This window comes from Mustela nigripes, chromosome 10 (genome assembly GCF_022355385.1).
Source record: "Mustela nigripes isolate SB6536 chromosome 10, MUSNIG.SB6536, whole genome shotgun sequence".
NCBI lineage: Eukaryota > Metazoa > Chordata > Mammalia > Carnivora > Mustelidae > Mustela > Mustela nigripes.
Window position 1 is genome coordinate 51067461 of NC_081566.1, and position 15974 is coordinate 51083434.

Below are 15974 nucleotides of genomic sequence, written 5' to 3' on the forward strand. Positions count from 1 at the left end.
ATGTCCAGCAAAGTGTAGAGGTTAAGGAGTTGTCCGATTAAAAATTTTTTTAAAAAGCTAGAGTATACCTAGAGTAAATTGAACAAACTCATGAGGAGAGCCCAACAGAAGAATATTTACAGTGTGTAGCAAGGAGTCCTTAAGAGAACTCCTCCAAAGGAATGAAAAATCACCATGTCGAACCCATCCCCCAACTTCCTTGTCAGAGCATAGAAGGAATTCAAAACTATCTAGCTCTTGGATACATAGTTGGGTCCCTGACACGGAAGGCACTGAAAAAGAAAATTGAAATAACTACCTTCTCTGAGTCTGTATAAATTCAGAGTATAAACAACACTCTGAGAATTAAACAATGTGGAAAGAACTATTTTCCCACCCCTTTCCTTAAGATAGCCTCAGAATGTGATGAATGATGGCAGAAAAATGCCGGTATAGTAAATGAGTTTTAGGATTATTTTACTTGTAAGTCATAGAAAACCCAACTTAAATTAGCTTTAGGCAGAAAAAAAAAGGAAGACTTCGTACGTGTAATTGAAAAATACAGTAGCTGAAAAGCTTTCATCCTCCATTTGTTTTTCAGGATCAAACAGTATATAAGAAATAAGTCTTTCTGCATCTCTTGTCTCGGATTTCCTTCAGGTTGGCTTTGCTTATTGTCACCAGAAGTAGATTCAGACTGTTGTTTTCCCAAGTTCAACATTTCCCAAGGTGAAATGAAGGTGTATTTTTCCACATTTTTAGCAAAAGCTCCAGAATTAGGATAGAGCTACTGCTAAGACACATGGCTATAAATTAATGGGTCACTTGGGCGAGGACCATGTGGTATTCTGTGACCAGACTTGGCCATGTCCTCACCTTCAAGGTGCAGGTAAAATCGGCTCTTTTAAAGTCACATGTACTCACAGAAGGGTAGTTCTCTAAGGAAAACAAGAAGGTACTTACTAAAAGAAGAAAAAATAATGCTCAACAGATAGCACTTCATTTTCTCAGGAGGGCCCAATGGAGACTGCTCTAGGAAGTAAGAAAGACATAGAACCTCAGAGAGTTGGAAGAATGATGCCAAGCAAAACTAAACACACTATCAGTAACTCCTGTTAGGAAAACTGATCATGAACATAGATAAAACATCCTGCCATGCATATTAAGTTAGTTTTGAAGTATTGGGAGAGTTGAAGATTTTGCATATTTAATAAATGGAGGCAAAGAGCCAGTAAAGTTTGGATCTTACTATTAATGAGATCTCAGTACACTATATACAAATGAGTAGTAGGGAACTTCAGAATATGAAAGGAAGTAATATGTAGAGAATTTGCTTGGGGCTAATTTCCAACATATGGCTAGGGCATGAAGGAAAATAATAATGAATTGACAATACAAGAAGTTAGCCAAGTTGAAGTATTTATTATGTATCTCTCTATATATATTATTTATACTGAATGTAAAATTCATTAAAAAGTACTTTGGTTAGTGGTGTGGGTTCCTACATTTTTACTCACTTATTTATAGAAGTCATGTTTTATTTCATATTTTATAGAGAATAAGCAGAAAAGTAATAAAATATGTGTTTATACATATAGTTATTGTCTTAATCAGCTTGGATTGCTATTCTGTAATACTATAGATTGAGTGCTTAAACAGCAAACATTTCTCACAGTCCTGGAGGGTGAGAAGTCCAAGATAAATGTGCCAGCAGATTGGATGTCTGGTGGGGACTCTTCCTGGTTGGCAGATGGCTGCCTTCTTGCTGTGTCTTCACATGGCAGAAAGAAAGTTCTTACGTCTTCTCCTCTTTTTAGAAGGACATTAATCCTGTCATGAGGGCTCCGTTCTCATGACCTAATTATCTCCAAAAAGTCTCACCTCTAAATACCATCACATTGGAGATTACAGCTTCAATATATGAGCTTTGGGGGAGGGGAACAGAAACATTCAGTCCACAGCAGATAAAGACACAAACTGTGTATGGAAGGGAGGATATGTAGGTGTAAGCATGGCAGGGAGACAGATGACCATGGTCTTTTCCATGCTGTTCGTGAGAGACAACATTATTTAACAAATAGAGTTATTTTTCTGTACACCAAATGCAATGCGTTTTCATTTCAAATGAGCTTAAAAAGCACTTTTCCACTCAACTCCTGTATTTTATGCCTTACAAAATCGAACTTAAATGTTAAAGAAGAAATACATTATAGGCACACAATGCCTAGGATAGGAGAGGTTGTGTAAGAAATGCCATACATGTATATTACAAAATGAAGGCAAAAGGAGAAAATCACCACCAGCTGGAGTTAATGGGGAAGGTGTCATATAGCAGTTGACTTTTAAAGGAGACTTTGAAGTGTCGATAAAATTCAGGGAGATAAAGATAAATTTTACTTTGTAATGAAGATATTCCATTTAATCTGGTGTTCAGTGTGCACCATACTGTGGTTTAAGAATGACTAGCTTTTAGCTTTCAAAGCTTAACTAGTACCTGTACATTTAATTTATATCCTAACAGACAAAATTAATTGCTGTGCTTTGCTAAGTTCAGAAAGATTTTCCTTTTATTTAGCTCTCAAGTGGAAGTATTAACGTACTGTAGGTATCACTACCTCTCTTTGTAAAGGGGAATAAAAATGTGCAATTAACTTCAGACAATTTCTTAGAAACCTTGTATCCTACTGGGCGATTTCAAGGCAGCATTCGCTTGATGATATATTTCTTCCCACCTGACTTTTGGCTCCTAAAAACATTAGTGGAGCTTTTCAAGTCTGTAAGTGGAAAGGCACGTCTCCGTTAGAAAGACTATTAATGTAGGCCCTAAGTAGAGAGGTTATTAACATTCAAGGAACCAGGGCTGTTCATAACCCAGTTCAGAAGATCATCTTCTGTTGAGATGGCCCCATAGATTTTGAGTTAATAGAAAGTACTGGATCAAAGTTTAGAGAGCTACTTAAGAGCATAAATGAAACAAGGTCACTCTTGAAAAAGTTATCAGAAGAATAATATAAAAAGAAAGTGAACACTTTTAAATACAGATCTCCCTCAATTTACATACTGATAAACCTATCATAAATTGAAAATGTAAATCAAAAATGCATTTAGTACCCCTAACCTATCGAAAAGCATCGCTTAGATGAGCTTACCTTAAATGTGCTCAGAACACTTAGGAGAGCCTAGAGCTGGGCAATCATCCCACGCAAAGCCTATTTTACAATAAAGTGTTGAGAATCTCATGTAATTTGTTAAGTACGGTACTGAAAGCAAAAACCAGAATGGTTGTATGGTTACAGAAGGGTTGTATTGGTTGTTTACCCTGTGACCTCATGGCACATGGCGCGGCTGCTGGTGGCGTCGCCTGGCATCACGGGAGAGGAATGCACTGCATATCACCAGCCTGGTAAAAGGTCAATATTCAAAACTCAGACTATGATTTCTAATGAACGCGTATTACTTCTCACCACTATAAAATCTAACTCAAACCGTTGTAAAATGGGACCCTCTGTAGTCTTAAATTCTCTTTTAAGCTCCAGTTTAGAAATGTTCACTATTGGTGATTTCAATAAAATCTTACTTATGTCTTTTCTAACTGAAGGTATTAAAATCTTTACATTTCAATTTAACATAAGTAAGGGAGATTTTATTGATTTAGTTTACCTGCTAACTGACTGTGGAAAACAGATCGCCACTGTCAATACTCTGAGGCAACTGCTGTGTCCCCTTTCCTTGAATCTGAGCTGACTTTCGTGTAACCAGTAGAATGCAGTGAAAATGACCCTCTCTGGCTCTCCGTAATAGGTCAGAAAAGGTTCTTCATCCTGCTTTCTGGGAATCGTCACTCTCTGTATGCCCTCACAGCCAACTGTCATGCTGTGAGAAGCTCAAGCCACAGGAAAGACATTCTTTGGTGTCCTGGCTGAGTGCACCCTTTGATCATGCAGCTCAGGTGCCACATAGGTGAGTGAATGGGTGTCTTCCAGATCATTCCAGCCTCCAAACTGCAAGTGACCCCCTGACTCCAATCTTTCCACTTGAGTCCCCAAACATCTTAAAGCACGGACAGCCACCTTTGCTGTCCTATCTGACTTCCTGACCCATCATTTGTGAGCATAACACAATGTTTTATGCCACTAGCTTTCTGGGTGCTTTGTGACCTTGTAACAGTAACAGTGACAACTTTTCAGCAATATTCTCTCAAGAAGAGTAGAAGAAGGCTATCTGATATGCAATCCAATCTGTGTTGTATCAGAGTTGTGGTTTAATACTTTGGCTAGCTTTTAAACTTTTGTCCTGGCTCTTCAGTCAAACTGCTTCTTTAAGTCCTGAGCTTAATCATACTGTTGCTCCTACAAGATGAATGATATGAAATAATGCCTTTTTCCTACATCTGAGATACTCAGCTATGAATTTGGTTGGCTCATACTCTCAGGCCAACAAACACGATACTCAGTAAATTTTCTGATTATTAGAACCCGGTGCCAGGTTAGAGGCAGTCTCAGATTTGGACAAATAAGATGAAGTTCTCCAAAATCAAGGTACTGATGTCAGGGAGCTAGGTCGACCTTTGATTTGTACAGCCGTTGTTCACGTACTTAACTTCAGTCATCATCTGAGCTGAGAGAAGCGTATATAGGTTAGAAGTTTTTTATTTAAATTCAGATAAATGCTTATTCCTATAGATTACAATGGACTGACATTAGGTATTTGTTTGAAAATATTTAAATGAAAGAAATATTTGGTCCCCAGAGCATCTGCAAATATAGTAAACATGAAAGAGACGAGGAAGAAGAACAGGTGTTAGAGGGCTCAGGGGTAATGTGGCTAAAGAGCCCCAGCTCAGTTCAGTCCACTGGTGAGGCTACATTCCAGAAATAAGAGCCACAGGGAATTAATTTAGCTTTTGAGCATCCCTTCTCTCAACACCTCAGAGGGAAACTATCTTTTCTTTGACTTCTTGGTTTCAGTTGCTCTCGAAGCTTCCAATGTATTTTCATCCTCAACTATTGCTAAGTATAGATTTTGCAATTAGATATAAAAGGATTAAAATAATGAGAGCTCTGTCTTAAGTTTGCAACCCATGTAAGGAAGCAGACTAATTAATTATAACTTAAATATAAAATAATTTGAAGTGTGTGTGTGTGTGTGTGTGTGTGTGTGTGTGTGTTTTCCCACATCCTGGTAAAAGAGTAAAATGATGTACCTGTGAGAATCCAGGTTATTTGCAGGAGTATGTTTTTCCCTATCAAAAGTGTTGGCTGAAGCGAGTACAGTATGCCCACCTGTTTTTTTCTTAGTAATAAGCAACAGGGCAGACCCTATAAGCCTCCCATCAGAGATACCTACAAATTCTTGTCCAGAACTGTTGCTGCTCCTGGTTAGGTGCCTCCACTTTCACTTTTCCTCCAGGCTTCACCATATTATAACAAAGCATTCACTCTCCAATTCTTATACACGTTCCGGAAACCAGTGCAGGAAATGGACTGAAGAGTGGTTCACTGTGTTTACTAAAACCAACTCTGTCCTGCTGTTAATGAACACTGAAGTAGACAATAAACTGATTAAGATTGTTTTGCTGGTGGATCAGGAAATAAGCTATTTAAGGACAGACGTTATTTCAGCACAAAGAGCTTGCAAATTTATAGTTTGGGTTTTTTGCATTAATATAATGGACAGAGCTAGTTGGATTAAAAATGACCTGTCACAGCCACAAACTATTTAGAAAAACAGCATGACTGCATGAAATTATGATGACTTGTTTCTTTCATTACTTAAAGAACTCTAAAATGTAGTGGTTTTTAAAGAATATGATGTGAGTATAATGAAAATAGTTTCTATGAAAGAAATCTTGCTTTGTGTTCATTAAATTTCCATATTATTAACAGTTGTTTCTAGTTAGAAGGCAAATTAAAATCCGTTTATTCTATTTGGAGGAGGGGCAACCTACTGTTCTAAATAATTAACTGTAACATAGTATGTGAGTATGCACAGAAAATGATAACTGTGAGTAGCAAACACTAAACAGAGTGCTGTTACTGTTATTTGCCAATCTGCAAATAATTTCCTTTGTTCTGTTCATTAGGGGAAATCTAGAAATAAACATAAGGATGATTTAAAAGCCATCAATTAAAAGCTATGACTTTAATTAGTGTCATCATCCTAGGGAAAGAAAAACGTTCCTCCCTCAATTCCCTGAATACATCCATCTTCACAACACTTGAAGGCATCCCAGGGGGTTAAAAACAAACAACCAAACAAAACACAGAATGAGAAGGTAAATTTAGCTAATGATATATTGTATCGATATGTATTATGTGCAAGTGTATTGTATCCCATATCAATAGGATACAAGGAAAAATATAAAATAACTTTAAAAAGATACAGTGGCATTTCTGAGGGTAGTCAGGAGAGGACGATGAAATCTCTCTGAAAGTCTCAGTAATGGAAATAGAATTTTGGGGGGAGTGGGGAGGGAGCTTGAGGAATGCAAGATTTGACAGATGGTGTCATAAGACCTTCCATTATGATGTTTATTCTATTTATAATTTTATTTTGTTAATTGAAATATACATACTGGACATCTATTGAGTTAATGTAGTCCTGCTGTTACTCTAGGAAATAAGTAAATGTATAGCATACATTTTCCAATCTAACCAAGAAAATCGGTTATATATAGCAATTACATATGCTAACCAACACAAAATTTAAAAAAATATATAAAAAGTTCAGAAAATGGAAAGTTTACTTTCAAGTGGACATGCCATAAAATATTGCAGAGAAGGTAGAACTTGACCTACATTTTGGAAGATGATTGGAGTTTGAGCAAAAATTTGCTTTGATTTTTTTGTTGACTCCTTCCCCCTCTTCCTCCTCCTCATTGTCCTGCTCTTGTTTCTCTTGCTTGGTTCTTAGAGTATGGAATGAGGTTATTGCATACAGTTATCTATGATCTAATACTTATTCCCATTCAATCTACATATCTGTTATCTGTCATTACTCACTATTTGTGAATAACATTTCAGAAGACAGAAAAGTATTTCATTCATCTGTGGGTTCTTAGTCCTATACGCAATGCCTAACCCATCCTAGCTCAGCCTCAATAAAGACTATGATGTTAGTAAAAACCAAAATAGTTAAGTCAGTGCACAGCAAAATAGAGAATGTATACAAGCACTGGAATAAAATTGTTTGAAGTTGGTAAACAATGTTATTATGGGGGTGCCTGGGTGGTTCAGTTGGTTAAGCCTCTGCCTTCAGCTCAGGTCATGATCCCAGGGTTCTGGGATTGAACCCTGCCTTGGGTTCCCTGCTCGGTGGGGAGTCTGCTTCTCCCTCTCCCTCGCTTCCCCCTGCTTGTGCATGCTCTCTCTCTCTCTCTCTCTCTGTTAAATAAATAAATAAAATCCTTAAAAATATGCTATTATGTCACAGACCTGTACCCCTGGGGATAAAAATATATGTTTATAAAAAATAAAAAATTAAAAATTAAAAAAATATATATGCTATTATGTCACAAGGATTAAAAGAAAACCTACTGTATTTATAATAATTCCAACAGGCAACAAGGAGCTCTGGCATTTGTCCCTGCAGAACAGTGGATCACACAGTATTGATGTTCTTCTTTCCCATCTGCTTCATCTCATTTACCTACATATCGTGTATCACTACATAGCATAACTGTATGATTTCAGTAAGGTCTGAAAGATACTGAAAGACAAAAACATCTCTACAATCCCAATTTATTACAGTGTAGATTGGAGAAGTATTACAAGGAATGGTTAAGACTTAAGTGCACAGAATTTGAGGTCAGACAGAACCTGGAATTATCCTGGTTCATTACTCGCTTTTATTTAAATATTTAAATATTTCATTAACTGCCTTTCATTGCTACATGTTCTCCATATTTTATTATGTGTGAAAGTGTGAAAACCAATGGACATTTAGGAGTTTTTGAGAGGGAGAATATCAATAATAAGAATCAGGGCACTCTGTTGTCATGCAGATAATCTATCTACTCCTGCAGCATTTGTCTGTGAGGAGCTTTGAGTTTATGGGGGATGTAAAAATTCAAAACAAACAAGCAAACAAAACACCAAAACAATTCCCTGATAGGCTAAGTGGTATGAATAAATAAAACTCTCATAAGAGATTAAAGGGGAAAGAAATTAACTAGATACAGAGAACATCTTTGACCTGAAACAGTACAGTAGGGAATTCCTCAGTTATTATTTTAATAATTTAGGCTTAGACAAGTATATTCAAAATATGAAATATTTTGAAAAATAATGAAACAATGAAAATAATTATGAAATTAATTTTAAACTGCTTTATTTTTCATAGGAATATGTAGTCTCTGATAAGATGTAATGGTTGTATGTGCATTTTTTAAAACATAAGAGCTCTTACATTAATTGGTAGGATGTCAAAAAAATCTGAGAAAATGAAATCTGATGATCATGTGAATTTTATTGAACTTCAAAGATCTAATTAAAGCGATGATGCAAAAATTACAAATCATGCTTTAAGGAATAGTATACAACCCAAAAAATGTTCTTGATCTGGTATCAGTAAACTACTTGTGATCATTCACACCAGGCATTCAGCAAAATAGAGAAAAGGCCTCAGAACTTATGTTCCATGTGTATGAAAAGTTGAGCTTTTGTTAAAAAGTTTCATTCAAGTTGTTTTCTGTCTTAAGAATGGTTTCTTGACTCAATAATAAGTACAATAACCACCAACATGATAGCTTTACAAATGGTATCACACTTCATTCTCAGAGCATGGCCTCTGGAATAAGATTGTTAGCTGTGGAACTTTTTGGAAGTTACTCAACTGTTAGACTGAGTTTTCTCAATCTGAAAAACAGGAGTGTTAAAAATATCTACCTCATAAAATTATTTTAACAGCTAAAATAGTTGATCTATTTAAGTTTTTTCTTGTTTTTGCTTTGTTTTGTTTCTGTTCTTATTTGTTTAGTTTTTGAGAGAGAGAATGCACAGAGAAGGAAGAGCAGAGGGAGAGAGAGAGAGAATCCCAAGCAGGCTCCACACCCAGCAAGGGGCCCCATACAGGGCTCAATCTTAGACCCTAAGATCATGCCCTGAGCTTAAATCAAGAGTTCAGTGCTCAACCAACTGAGTCACCCCAGCTCCCCTCGATTTAAGTCTTTATCGGAATGTTTTACACATGGCAAACATATAGAATCAAGATGAAGAATCAGATTCAAATTGGCTAAGTTGGTTTTCCAAGGCCAAAAGATAAAAATCCAAAAAAGGATTTGAAATGAGGTTTGGTTATTCTGAAGTGTATAGTATTAGTATTCATGCTATACATTCTTCAAATTTAGGAAGCAGTAAATATTTGTTAAGTTCTTACTACATGATGACACTATGTCAGCTCCCAGAATGAAATGATGAAAACTATACATAAATATTTTGAATCATGAAATTTATATTTTATTTTATTTTTTAAAATATTTATTTATTTGAGAGAGAGAGAAAGAGAGAGAGACATGCATGAATGGGGGAAGGGGGAAGAGGGAGGGAGAATCAGACTCTTCGTGGAGTGGGAGCCAGAAGCTTCCAGATGCATTGGTTTCAAAATGCTATCAAGCAAATTAAGAGGGTGATAAGAGAGAAAACAGGGAGAACTCATTTAGATAGGGTAATCAGGGAAGGCTTTTCTGAGGAAGTGACATTTGCCCTGTGATCTGAAAGATCTGATTGAGCCATCTGAACACACAACTGAAAGAAGAACATTCCAGACAGAGAGAGATCAGGATATTCATACACTCCTAAGTGATACTAGAATGCAGTTTTCTAACAACAGAGAGCCAGCTAGAAAATCTGCATTGCTGAAGGGTAGTGAGGATAGAAGATTGCAAACCAGCTAAAGCATTCAAGGATTTGTGGTCTTTGGAATGAATCTAGATTTTACTTTAAAAGTGCTAAGAAGTCCTTGAGGGATTTAAGCAGGAAACCACAGTGATATCCATTGCTTTTGTGAGGATGGATTGGAGAAGACTAAATATGAAGTGAGAGCAGCTACAATGCTTATTATAGTGGTAACATCATGACCTAGTGACTTTCAGTGCAGTTGAAAAGCGAATAAATTGAACAAGCTAGAAGAAATGAATGCCTTCTAGAGACATACAAGATACCAAGACTGAATGGTGATAATATAGAAAATCTGAACAGATCAATTACTAGTAAGAAGATTGAAGAGTAATCAAAAGCCCTCCAGCAGACAGAAATCCGGAAGGCTTCACTGGTGAATTGTGCCAACATTCAAAATAGAGATAATGCCAATCCTTCTCAAACTCTTGTAAAAGAAGAGTAGAAGATTCTTCCAGACTCATTTTATGAGGCAAATTATTTTTATGAGGCAAATTATTGAATTATTGAATTTTTTTCCTAAAATAAATTTTTTTTCCTAAAATAAAAAAGAAGAAGAAGAAAATGTTTTATTTAAAGTAGTCTCTAAATGGTGATTTTTTTTTCTTTGAAAGAAAAATTGTCTCCTAATGATCCCCTTTCTTTCTAACTGAGTTGGTGTGTAGAAGCAGGGATAAATCTTCTCCACCATACCCTTTAAGAGAGCACATATCTATTTGGTGGGTAAATGAGAGGTTCAGTAATGCTAGATAGTGATACATCTATTCCTTACAAAAAGAAGTCAGAGGATAAAGATTAACATCATGAAAGCAAAGGATTAGAGACTATTCTTAATATTTTCAATTTCTAACAGACTTCTGTATAAAAATATCTTCCACTTAAAAGTAAATCCAGATTTTGAGCCAGAATAGCTTGGGAAGTTGATGCTCTGGTATATTCTTCTGCTCAAATAAGAACTAATGAATGATAAAAATGCATCATTCGTCAATTGAAAAAGTAAGACATACATTTTCATAGCTAATAAATTGAGTAAGAACGCAAAGAAATTAGCAAGAATAGAGCCACAGGGCTGCTGGGCACTGTGTCTAGAGTGGGAAGGGCCAAACAGAAGTCTGGCTCTTGTAGAAGATCACTCTTGATGTGATTATTTACTTTTAGCTAAGAACTGGAGTAGACCTCTTTGCTTGTGTAAAGAATCTGAAGACATAGCAAAACAATGTCTGGATCTATCTATTGTTCTTGTCATACTGTGGAACAGAGACACGAGAGGAACAGAGAGTCTTAAGATTAGACTCTGAATTGAATTATGGATTGGTAACAGGAAGATGCAAGACACTTCTCTTGCTGAGGATGAAGGAAAGGATAAAGGGGGGTGGTGCACACAGGTAAAATTGCTGGTAATAGAGCAATAGGAACAAGGGGATAATGGAATAAAACTATGATGATTGGGAAAAAAAAAAAAAAACTGCTCAAAATGATACCAGAACTTAAAATTCTAAATTACTAATAGAAATCAATGCTAATAGAGATATCTCAACAATGGGCACATGAATTCTCTCCAAAAAATTAACTTTATGGCAAAGATTGTTTATGATTTTTTAAAAAATGTTCTCGGGATTCTCAAGTATATGAAGAAATGATGTCCTCTTAAAAAAAGATGCAAAGATGTAGCCAAAATGAAACCAGAATAATTAAATGTGCAAAGAACTCAGAAGGGCGCCTGGGTGGCTCAGTGATGCTCAGTTAGATGCTCAGCTGAGCATCTAACTCTTGGTTTCAACTTAGGTCATGATTTCATAGGTCATGAGATTGAGCCCCACAACAGTCTCTGAACTCAGTGGGGAGTCTACTTAGAATTCTGTCCCTCTGCCCACCGCCCCTATGTGCATGTGCACTTTCACTTTCTCTTTCTCAAATAAGTAAACTGAAAAAAAAAAAAAAAGAACTCAGAAATTCTTGGAAAGATAAGGGTGATACTTAATAGTTTCAGATAAAACGTTAGGGAAATATAAGACTTCAGAATTAAAAAATATTAAAAATTACATAAGAAAATAACTGATAAATTTAACTTCCTAAAACTAAAACTTTATAGATATATTTATATATATATGTATCTATATATATGAAGAAATAAGAAAGTGCAAATGCAAGTCTCACAGTGAAAGAATTTTTTAAGTACTTATAACTAATGAAGAACTAGTATCTAAAATATATAAAGAATAAATCATAAGAGGGGAAAAACACAGACAGCTCTATTAGTCATATTACACTGCTATAACAAAATATCATAGCCTGAGTGGTTTTAACTACAGCAATTTCTTGTTTCACAGTTTCAGACAGGAAAGTCCAGATCAAGGTTGGTCAGAGTTTACTTCTGGTGAGCTGTCTTCCTGGCTTGTAGACTGCCAGCTTTTCTCCCTGTTCTCTCGCAGTCTGGCCTCAGTGCTGTGGGCACTCAGAGAGAGGAAGAAAGGCCTATCTCTCTCTCTTTCTTCCTCCTCTACTAAGGCTAGTGATACTGACTACTGATAATATTTATGCTGGGGAAACATATAAACCATGACTATCTCAAGCAGACTGTACACTTTACCACATATTCACTAGATTAGCAAAATTGAAAAACACGACAGTACCAAGAACTGGTGAGAATGACAGTAAGTAGAACTCTTTCTTATTGCCAATAAATTCATAAGTTAATAGCATCCCATTAGAACATATTAGCACAGTCTAAAAACTTGAGGATGGGGGCACCTGGGTGGCTCAGTGGATTAAGCCTCTGCCTTGGGCTCTGGTCATGATCCCAGGGTCCTGGAATCCAGCCCCGCAATGGGCTCTGTGCTCAGCAGCAAGCTTGCTTCCTCCTCTTTCTCTGACTGCCTCTCTGCCTACTTGTGATCTCTGTCAAATAAATAAATAAAATCTTTAAAAAATAAAAAAATAAAAACTTGAAGATGCATAAGCCTTTGAAGCACACTGTTTATCCTTTATATATACCATGGAGAAAACTGTGTACTTTTGGACCAAAATATTTATATAAATGGCTATTCATAACAGCATAACTTATGTTTGTAGTACGTGGATATTAAAGAATACTAAATAGCAATAAAGACAAACATATGACAACATAATTTTGACTGCGAGAAGCAAGAAGTAAAATAATTTATATCATAATATTATGTCTTAGCCTAGCATGACGATTAATTGTATGTGTCCACTTGGCTAGGCCACAGTACCCATGTATTTACTCAATATGGTAGGCAACCAGGGACAGACTGACACCTGCTGAGAGCACCTAACCTGGGTGCAGGCTCGTTAGTGTGCTTTGCTCCAAACCCCATGTTCTTGTGCGCTGGTGTGACTGCCCTTCTGGATCAAACCTGCATCAATCCAAGCATAGCAAGATCATCTCCTAGAAGACCAGCACGGGTCTCCACCACTCCAGGTCCCTAAAATGTGGAATTTTAAAACTCAGCCATCCTGCTTAGTATAGAGCCCATAGTGCACTGCGCTGTTTCAGGTAGGCAAACAACCTGGACACAGATGGTGTGAAAACCACAATCTGAAAACACTTAAGTCGAATGAGGGGAAATTATTTGTTCTTCTGGGAGGGCTTGCCAGCAAGCACAATTCTCCTTTCAAGGGACAAAGGAGCTTTCTGGCCCGTTAACTTCCCCAGCCCCACAGCACAAACTAACTTTAGTAAACAACACAGAACCAATACTGACAGCCTAAATTGCTTATACCAAGTCCTAGCTCCCTGCACTCCACTGATACTGCTTTTCTTAGTCAATTATGCTGAAAGCAAGCATAGCAAACTCTCCCCCACCCCCAGAAGACCAGCACAAGCCCCCTACACACCATGTCTACTGCCCACAGACTTCTGCAAAACTTTAGCTCTAGTGGAAATAGCATCAGTCTCTTTTAACAAGCATATCAGTGCACATCTCGTAAAAACATGGCACACTATAGGCAAGGTCCAAACACTCCCCACTGCAGGCAAGGGGACATTTCAGAGGACTGTCCAGAAGGACAGAGCAGCCAAAACACAGCAGCAGAGTGCAAGCAGCACATACAGAGACACCTTCTAAAGTTCCAGGCCCTGGACATTAAAAGACCTCTTCATAAAGACATTACTCTCAGGAACAGGAAATATAACAAACTTTCCTAACAGAAGAAGATGGAGACCTATACGAATTGCCAAGATGGAGGCATTGATCCCAAAAGGAAGAACAAGAAAAGGTCATGGCCAGAAATCTAATCAAAACATATATAAGTAACGTGTCTGATTCAGAATTGAAAGCAGCAGTCATAAGGGTACTAATTGATCTTCCTTGAGAAAAGCATGGAAGACATCAAAGAGCTCCTTACCCCAGAGACGAAAGACCTAAAAATGAGTCAGAGCAAAATGAAAAATATAATAACCAAGGTTTGAAACCGACCAAATGTAGTAACCACAAGGATGGAAGAAGCAGAGAAATGAATACGTGATGCAGAAGAGAGAATTTGGAAAAGAATGAAGCTGAACAAAAGAGGGAAAGAAAACTCTTGGGTCTTAAAAGTAGACTTAGGGAACACAGTGACTTCATCAAATGTAATAACATTTGTATCATAAGAGCCCCAGAATAAGATGAGAGAGAAAAGGGGGCAGAAGGTTTATTTGAGGAAATTATTGCTGCAAACTTAACCAAATCTGGGGAAGGAAACGGACTTTCTTCCCTAGGAAGTCACAGAGAACTCCCATCAGAAATCAACAAAAGCAGGCGAGCACCAAGACATACTGTAGTTAATTTGCAAAATGTAGAGATAAAAAAAAAAAAATCCTAAAAACAGCAAGACAAAGACGTCCCTAACTTATAAGGAAAGACAAGGTTAGCAGCAGATCTTTCCACATAAGCTTAGCAAAACAGAAAGGAGTGGCATGATATATTCAGTGTGCTGAATGGTTAAAAATCTGTAGCCAAAAATATTCTGTCCAGCAAAGCTATCTTTCAGAAAAGAGACAGAGTTTCCTAAACAAACAAAAACTAAAGGAGCTCTACAAGAGATATTAAAGGGGACTCTTTTTCAGTGGGAAAGAAAGACCAAAAGTGACAGAGACTGGAAAGGAGCAGAGAAAATCTCTAGAAACAATGACAAAACAAGAAGTAAAACGACACTAAATTCACATCTATCAGTAATTCCTCTGATTATATAAGTGGACTAAATAATCAAAAGATACAGTGTCAGAATGGACTAAAAAAACAAACCCCATCTAGATATGGCCTACAAGAGACTCATTTTAGACCTAAAGACACCTGCAGATTAAGTCAGGGAATAGAGAAACATTTACCACGCAAGTAGATGTCAAAAGAAAGCAGTAGCAATACTTACACCAGACAAACTAGATTTTAAGCCAAAACTGTAACAAGAGAAGAAGGGCACTACATCATAATAAGAGGACTATCCAACAAGAAGATCTAACAATTGTAAATATTTAGGTCCCTAATATGGGAGCATGAAAATCTATAAAACAATTAATAACAAACATAAAGGAACTTATTGATAACAGTACGATAACAGTAGGGGACTTTAACACATCGCCCACATCAATGGACAGATCCCCTAAGCCAAAAATCAACAAGGAGACAATGGCTCTGAAAGACACACTGGACCAGATGGACATAACAGATAGATTCAGAATATTTCATCTCAAGGCAGCATTCTTTTCAAGTGCACAGGGAACAGGCTCCAAAATGCATCATATACTGGGTCAGAAATCAGGCTTCAACAAGTATGAAAAGACTGTAATCATATCATGCATATTTTCCAACCACACTTGTACACTGTTGGTGGGAGTGCAAACTGCGGTGGCCACTTTGGAAAACAGCATCGAGTACCCTCAAAGAGTTAAAAGTAGAATTACCTTATGATCCAGCAATTTTACTGCTAGGTATTTACCCATAGGATACAAAAATACTGATTCAAAGGAACACATGCACCTGATGGTTATAGCAGCATTATCAATAATAGCTAAATTGTAGAAAGAGCCCAAATGTCCATCAGCTGATAAAGAAGATGTGGCATATATATATATATATATATATATATATATATATATATATT